The sequence below is a fragment of the Heptranchias perlo genome, unplaced genomic scaffold, assembly GCF_035084215.1.
Source record: "Heptranchias perlo isolate sHepPer1 unplaced genomic scaffold, sHepPer1.hap1 HAP1_SCAFFOLD_54, whole genome shotgun sequence".
Classification (NCBI taxonomy): Eukaryota; Metazoa; Chordata; class Chondrichthyes; order Hexanchiformes; family Hexanchidae; genus Heptranchias; species Heptranchias perlo.
The window spans coordinates 4,263,631-4,272,458 of record NW_027139559.1 but is presented as its reverse complement, the minus strand read 5'-3'; the positions used below and the strand labels follow the sequence as shown (position 1 = coordinate 4,272,458).

Here is an 8,828-nt window from a genome sequence, read left to right as displayed (position 1 = left end):
AGTGTCGGCGACCAAGACCAGACCGGGATCCCGAGCCACACGGGCTGGATCCAATCACTGAGCAGCTCATCGCTTCAACCACCTTCGCGCTTCCCCCTCGGATCAGTTTCACCAAAACCGCTTCCTGTTTCTGGGTCAAATTCAATCTGATCGAGCGGATCAAAAATAAAAATCGAACTCATATTTCTCCAGTAGCGCAGTCGGCAAGATCTGGTTCCAGATCATATTCCTGATTCTTGGAACACAAATCCCTGACTCACCAGCACGGGATGCAAAGACAATTCTGATTGAAAAGCAAAAAATGAGGGTTTTCAATAAAGTCCCGTGGACGAGATTTACTGCAGCGCTCACTGAAACTCTGCGGGGAAACACCGTGGGATTTCAAGGATTCCTCAAAATATCAAGGAACCGGATTGTGCTCCCAATATTTCTCAGTGACTTGGATGAAGGAATAGAGAGTTTTATATCCAAGTTTGCAGATGACAGTAAGATCAGAGGCACAGTTACCTGTGGGGATTGGATCAGAAAGTTACAAAGGGACAGAGACAGATTAAATGACTCGTAAAACTGTATTATATGGAGGTCAATGAGGGGAAGTGTGAGGTAATTCACTTTGGATCCAATCAATCGGAAAATGTTCTCAATGTCGAGAGATTAGAAACAGTGGAGGAGCAAAGGGATTTGTGTGTCCATGTACACAAATCACTAAAAACTATTGGACAATAAAAAAGGTCATCAAAAAGGCCAAAGGGATGTTGACCTTTATTTTAAGGCGACTGGAATACAAAGAGGAGGAAGTTGTGCTTCAGTACATCAGTAGAACTGCGTTCAGTTCTGGGAACCGCCCCTCTTGAAGGATATATCGGCCTTGGAGGGGGTGCAGCGCAGATTACCAGAATCATACCTGGTCTTAAAGGTTTAAATTATGAAGACAGGTTGCATTAACTCGGATTCTGTTGCCTTCAGTTTGAATGGTTGATCTGATTGAGGTATTTAAAATGATAAAACGATTCGGAAGAGTCGATGCAGAGAAGTTATTTCCTCTGGTGGTTAGAGCTCGGATTTTCACTGGTGAAATCAGGAAGCACCTTTTTCCGTTGCACATGCAGACAATAATGCAGTTTCTGACCTCATACATTCTGCAAGGTCTCAATTGATAACGCAAGTCGTACATTGAAAACGATTTCGGTAAAGAAGGCCTGATAGCGTCGGCTTGAAATAGATAATGTACAACATGGACTTGGATGGACGGGGCAGAATTTCAACGTTTGCAGAGGACAGAGACAGAGAAAAGATAAATATCTACAGACTTGGTACAAATCTAATAACTGGGCTGATTTAAGATTGTTGAAAAGTTTTGAAATTAGATTTCTTCTTGATGGATAAAGTTGACCCTTTATGTTCCACCTTCCATATCATTTGCTGTTCCCGCTAATCTTTCATTCGCTGCAAACCACAGAGGCAGCAAGGAAGGACAGAACAATTTATCTCCGATCCTTCCTCTCTACTCGAACTTTATCCCACGAGATGAGGTGAAAAATTCCAATTATTCCTCTCCATTTCAACAAAATATAAACAATCCAGGGACACAGACTTAAAACACCGGTGTCGGATTGATAATAATAACATTCAAGCCCATTTTGATTGTTCAAAACTTACGTTGGGCCGCCTCAAAAGTCCAATACAATAACGACGCGGATGGGATTCGGACCCATCCGTACAGAAACAATGGATTGGCCGACCATTTCTGAATCCAAACAGTAGAAATAAAGTCACTTTTACACTATTTCCTGCCCCTGCACCCAGATCGACAATGTTGAAAATGTCGGGTCCACTTCTGTCAGCAAAGGAATTTACGTATTTCCGTTCCATTCGGTCAGTAACTGTCAGAAACGGTCGGGTGTTTAACAGTTCCGGCGCCCGTTGGAAAAAATGCAAAAACGACCGCGGCAGGACTCGAACCTGCAATCTTCTGATATCATCGTGATTAAATACCGAAGTCAGACGCCTTATCCATTAGGCCACGCGGACACTGCTTTAATGTTTCTGCAAAAGATGTTAAACCAGGGGCAATGGTGGTTAAGACTCTGCTTGTATCTTTCTCTCACTTTCATTTTGGTGATGTTGTTCATTCATTGTTTTCTTTCTTGCAGCAAGTTGGCTTTGCTGTTTCTGACTAATCAGGAAACTGACAACCGAACTCCCGCTGGGTCTCCGAGAAACCTACAATCAGAATAAACAATGTTCAAATCTTTGATCAAAGTGTTCAGCCTCCAAAGCGAATCTCTTTCGCAATCAGCCTGAAAAATAGACAAATCGGTAAACTAAAAATGTACACGGAGAACAACTCCGAGCGGAGAATGTGAACAGAATTTACTATCCAAGCCCGACGGGCCGAGTGGCCTCATCCTGTCCTGTAAAATACGAACAATCCCCAATTCTGCTGGGAGTGATCATTATTTTCTGATTTTCTTTTTTTTTGGTATATATAAACGCGGACGGGGTCCCGCACCATGGGGTTAACGGGTCAGATCCAGACCTGGCGCTCAGTGTTAATGTTAATATTGAGCACGGTATTCTATCAGTGCAATAATCAAATCGCGGGTTTCTTGCTATATATTCGACACATCCCCTTGCTGTGTGTTTAATCAGGGCAGGGAATGTTTTGCTGGTTTAATGATCTTCATTTTGCAGGAAATTAGTAAACTCGTCTCAATACATGAGATTTCCAGTTTCTATTTCGCTGAATGGAGTTGAGGTGCAGATCAGCGATGAGCTGCTGTGACTCCGCCGCGCCGGACTAACCGGAATTAGACGTTTCAGTGAAGTGAAGTGAACCGTCTCAATCCGGTTTATTTCTTTATTTATAACATTGTTCATTTTGAGTGACAGTTTGATCGAAAATCCATTGAGAGTTCAGTTGTCAGTTTTCTGATCAGTTTGAATCTGAAGAAGATAAAAATAAGGAAAGAAAAACATTACAAAGGTCAAAACTCCAATTGATACAATCACTTTGTCTTCACCTTTAACGGCAATTAATTCTCCCTGCTACCCCGTTCAATATTCATCTCTCCACACGCGTCATTACAATACATTATCTGGTCATTGTCACATCACTGTGCTTGGGATCTTGCTGTGCGAAAATTGACTGCCTCGTTTCCGACATGTCAGCAGTGACTACACTACCAAAAGTGCTTCATTGTCTGTAAAGCGCTTTGGGACGTCCTGGGGTCTGAAGGGCGCTATCAAAAAACATTCTTTCTTTCGGTGGCCCCATGTGCCAGGTCCCATATCGGAATCCTGTCCACCTGCGCACGCAGGAATCATTGGGCGGTAATTTGGACAGGTGGTCCAGTTATGACACAATGTTTTCTCTGCTGTGAACTGGGTTCAATTCCACGTTAAAAAATACTTTTTACAAAAGAGCTGAGAAGCCAATAATATTAAAGATAACTAATCATAGTCTAAAAACAATTATTAAAGCCCTGCTCAGAGTGTGAATTTCAAAGATTCGATGATACTGATGGTGGAACTCCCGATTCGTGTATAGTTTTAATTTAAAATGTTTATTTATTTATTTGAATTGATTTCATACCGAAATCGTAAACAGTCTATTCCGATCCTTGTTTTGCCGAATCAGTATTTACAATCTTATTACACGAGCTGAATAATTTGGAACAAAACCAGTCAGAAAAATGCACCAGACGACTTCAAATGTACACTCTGTGATAAGGACAATATTACAGCCGAAGGACACATTGAAACGGTGAACGTCTCAGACTGTAAATCTGACGGACAAGTCAATTAATTTTCCGTTTACGGCCCTGGGTGGGCTCAAAACCACCAACTTTTCAGTTAATAGCCGAACGAATTGATTGATTGCGCCACAAAGACGGTGAAATAATTGAGATACTAAACCATTAATTGACCGAGAAAATGATGCGACCGCAGTAACAGCGGTCTGTAATGATTCACCATCTTATTTGAAAATACCAAAATTAACTGACATTTCTTTTGCTCTGCGTTTCGTTTAATGGCTTTGCATTACGTTGTTTCTGTGCAAATGGAATAACATTTCAGATTTGAAGTTTTGCGTTTGTCCGACATTGATCCCGAGGATCTGGCGTGGCCGGTGAAGAAGTCAGTGACTGAACCCCAATGACTAACACTGACCCCTTTCTACACTCAATATCAGTCGTCAGCGGCTTATGGCCTTACCAGCGTTTTATACAGTTCCTTCATTACATCACTGATTTTGCATTCAAAACATCGGCGAATAGCGGAGAGCATTTCGTATAACTTCTTCACAACCTTATCTACCTGTACTGCCACCTTCAGGGACCTGTGAACATGCACTCCAAGGTCTCTCACTTCCTCTGCCCCTCTCAATATATTCCCGTTTACTGCGTATTCCATTTTACTGTTTGCCCTCTCTAAGTGCGTTACCTCACACTTCTCCGGGTTGAACTCCATTTGCCACTTTTCCGCCCACTCCGACAACCCATTGATATCTTCTTGGAGTCTACAGCTATCCTCTTCACTATCAACGACACGGCCAATTTTTTGTCGTCTGCAAATTTGTCCCCGACATTCAAGTCCAATTCATTAATGTATACCACAAACAGCAATGGACCCGACATTGAGCCCCGTGGCACACCATTGGAAACGGATTTCCATTCGCAATGACATCCATCGACTTTTACCCTTTCTTTCCTGTTACTGAGCCAATTTTGGATCCAATTCGCCTCATTTCCCTGTATCCCATGGACCTTTACCTTTCTGACCAGTCTGCCATGTGGGACCTTGTCAAAAGCCTTATTAAAATCCATGCAGACAACATCCACTGCACTTCCCTCATCAATCCTCATTCTCACTTCCTCAAAGAATTCAATCAGATTTGTGAGGCTTGACCTTCCCAGAACAAATCCAAGCTGACCATCCTTGATTAAACCATGCCTTTCCAAATGAGAGTTTATCCTATCGCTCAGTATTGATTCTAACAGTTTGCCCACCACCGAGGTACGATTGATTCGCCTATAATGTTTCGGCCTTTCCTTCGTACCCTTTCGAAACAATGGTACTATGTTTGCAGATGTCCAGTCCTCCGCTACCTCCACTGTATCTAGTGAGGATTGGAAAATGATCCGCAGAGCATCCGCTACTTCCTCCCTGGCTTCCTACAATTGCCTCGGAAACAATCCATCCGGCCCTTGTGACTTATCAACTTTCAAGCATTCCAGTCCCTCTTGTTCTGCCTCTCTCGTTATATTTATCTTATCCAATATTACAGGAAGGACATAAATGCTCTGGAGAGAGTGCAGAGAATATTTACAAGTATGTTGCCACGGCATGAAAATTGCAGCTACGAGGAGAGATTGGATAGGCTGGGGTTGCTTTCCTTGGAGTAGAGGAGGCTGAGGGGCGACTTGATTGAGGTGTACGATAATATGAGGGGCCCCGTTAGAGTGGATAGGAAGTATCTGTTTCTCCGAGCGGAGAGTTCAAGAACTAGAGGACATCGATTTAAGCTGATTGGCAGAAGGATTAGAGGGGACATGAGGAAAAACTTTTTTACCCCAGAGGGTGGTGGGTGTATGGAATTCACTGCCCGAATTGGTGGTAGAGGCAGGGACCCTCAACTCTTTTTAAAAATACCTGGACCTGCAACTGAAGTGCTGTAAGCTGCAGGGCTACGGACCGGGTGCTGGAAGGTAGGATTTGAATGGGCACCTGGTTGTCCTTCGAGCCGGCGCGGCCACGATGGGCCGAATGGTCCCCATCTGTGCTGTTTCTTTTTTATTGTTCTATGGTTCTATGGAAAGAATGCAGGATTGGATATCGATATTTTCAGATGAGGATAAATGATGAGGCACAGTAAGTAGTGTAGACGGGAGCAGCAAATTGCAAAGGGACATAGACAGATTAAGTGAGTGGACAAGATTAAGACAAATGGAGTTCAAGTGGGCAAGTGTGAGGTCACCCATTTTGGACACAAGAAATATAAATCAGACTAATTTCTAAATGGGGAGAAGCTCGGGACTATCGAGGAGCAAAGAGATTTCAGAGTCCATGTTCACAAATCATTAAAAGTCGGTAGACAGGTAAAAACAGCAATCAAAAAGCCTAATTGAATGTTAATATTGACCTTTATCTCAAGGGGGTTCGAGTACAAAAGTGACGATTCAGTTGCACTATGCCTTGGTCAGACCCCATCTGGAGTTTTGCGTTCTGCTTTGGATCCCGAACCTCAGAAGGATACATTGGCCTTGGGGTGTGTTTAGCGCAGATTCAGCAGATTGATACAAAGGCTAAACGGGTCAAATTATGAGGAGACATTACACAAACTAGGCTTATTTTCCCTGGAACATAGAAGGTTGAGGGATGATTTGTTTGAGATTTTTGGATTTTTAAATGAATTGATAGGGTAGATAGAGATAAACATTTTTTCGCTGTTGGGAGATTCTAGGACAACGTGACATAACCTTAAAATCAGAGCCAGGCCGCTCAGGAGAGAAGTTAGGAAAGACTTTGTCTTCGAACAAAGGGCGGTAGAACTGTGGAACTCTCTCCCACAAGAAGTAGTAGGTGCGAGCTCAATTAATAATTTTAAATCTGAGATCGATAGATTTTTGCTGACCAAGGTTAATAAGGGATATGGAGCCAAGGCGGGTGCATGCAACAAATTATACAGATCAGCCATGATCTCATTGAATGGCGGAACAGGCTCGAGGGGCTGAATGGCCTACTCCGCTTCCACATTCCTTTGTTTGATCGCAATAAACTGTTTAAAATTTCCGCATGAAATCAATTCAATTCAGTTTCCCAGAAGTAAAGGGAATTAGGGGTTACGGGGAGCGGGCAGGAAATTGGACACGAATTTAGATTTGAGGTTAGGATCAGATCAGCCATGATCTTATTGAATGGCGGAGCAGGCTCGAGGGGCCGATTGGCCTGCTCATGCTCCTTTTGCTTATGTTCTTATGTAATAAATAAAGAATAAAAATGCACATTTTTGTAAAACTGTGTAAGAATTGTGAGTTCAATTCTCAGTGACATTGCATCACAGAAAACCACCAAACACTGCAAAAATTATTACTTATTCAAAATTTAATTGGTTACTTTAAATTGATTCGGTTCTCAAAAGGATAATCTTCCATGTGGGAATCGAGCCCGGGTTGCGGGCGCAGAATTCTAGCCCTAACACCACCACGGACCTGCATGGATGGTGGGTTAAGGCTTTCCTGAATCAACAAGCGACAGGGCTCCAACCTGCAATCCGGGCCACGGCTCCACCGAAAGGAAGACTTGCATAAAATAGCGCCTTTCACCTCCGCAGGACGTCCCAATGCAATTTTCAGTCAATTAAGTGTTTTTTGAAGTTTAGTCACCGTTGAAATGTGGGAAATGCGACAGTCAATATACGCACAGCACGATCCAAAAAAAGCAGCGAGGTGATAATGACCAGATAATCCGTTTTGGTGATGTTGGTGTGGGGATAAATATTGGACAGGAAACTGGGGAGAAATAATGGTCCTTAAAACTGGAGACAAGGTGATTGTTTTAATTCGAGTTTTGGTGTCATTTTGTCGCTTTCCTTATTGTTTCCCTTCATCAGCTTCCAAGTTATCGGAAAACAGACAACTGAAATCTCAATTAGTTTCAATCTGTCACTCAAAATAAACACTGTTAGAAATGAAGGGATAAAGTGGATTCAGAAGGCTCACTTCACTTCATTAACCGTATAAATCGGGTCAAACCAGTGGTTAGGTTCCCATTCGATTTAGAATCCAGCTCTTTACCCTCGTTGCTAAAACAGTTCAGGTTTAAGGATTGTAGCCATGAACGAGAAGCGCTCCTGTGGTGCTTGTCTGTGTTTAATCTCAACCCTGAATGATTAGCTCCAAACTAGAATCAATTTGTCATCTAGAGAAAAGTTTCAGCAGCTACCGAGCGGGAAGCAGATGCTGAGGCAGAAAATGCAACTTACCCCGGGAGGCGGGTTCAACCTCCTCACAGAAAGATTCGCTCCCTCCTGTCTCCCTCACTGGGGAAAACTGAACCACATGGAACAGCTGAATTTTTATACCAGGATTGATTCATATTTTTGTCACGGAAATGTAAAGGAGCAGTGGGAACATTTTCCTCACAAAGGTGCAACTTTAGAATTGAACACGTTGATGGGAATCACTCGAACTAATTTGACAGGGAGAGGAGCAACTGGAAAAAGAGAGGGAATGTAAGGTGCGCAGAGGACTGGGAGAGACGAACAGCAGTAGAGTTAAGAGTAGTTCAAAAGTAGGAGGGGTCAGACGGGGGAAGCGGGGGTGGGGGGGGGGGGGCGGAGGGTGCGGAAAACGTATTTAAGAGTTCAAAGATAGAATCTATTCGGTTCGAATTAAGGAACAAGAGAGGATCTATTACGCTGCGAAGTGGATATTAGAGCCCAGCAAATAGTGGGAAGGAGACAGAGCATCACATTTAAAGACTGATTGTAGAAACGTTCAAGAACTTTAGAGTCGTGATAATGTGCAGACTTCAATTAGTCTAATATAACCAAAGAGTGTAAAGGAAAAGAAGGTGAGGAGTTCCTGAAAGGTGTACAAGAGAACTTCAATTATCAGTAGGTTTCCAGCCCAAAGAGGAAGAAAACAGGGGTGGATTATCATATTCATTATATCACTGTGTATTGGTTATCATTTTCAATTCAACAGTTCAATGTAATATTGTTACTTTGTGTATCACTTATCATATCCAATTTAACAATAACTTAATTTCTCTTCTATTGATTATCATATCCAATTTAACATTAACTTGATTTCTCTTCTATT

At 42.6% G+C, this 8,828-nt stretch overlaps 1 non-coding gene across 1 annotated transcript; it reads right to left on the bottom strand.

Moving 5' to 3' along the window:
• Positions 1-1,941: 1,941 nt before the first annotated feature.
• Positions 1,942-2,031, bottom strand: trnar-ucg (transfer RNA arginine (anticodon UCG)). Its single transcript is given in 2 exon segments — positions 1,942-1,977; positions 1,995-2,031. It is a non-coding gene; the product is annotated as a tRNA-Arg (tRNA).
• Between the last annotated feature and the right edge of the window lie 6,797 nt (positions 2,032-8,828).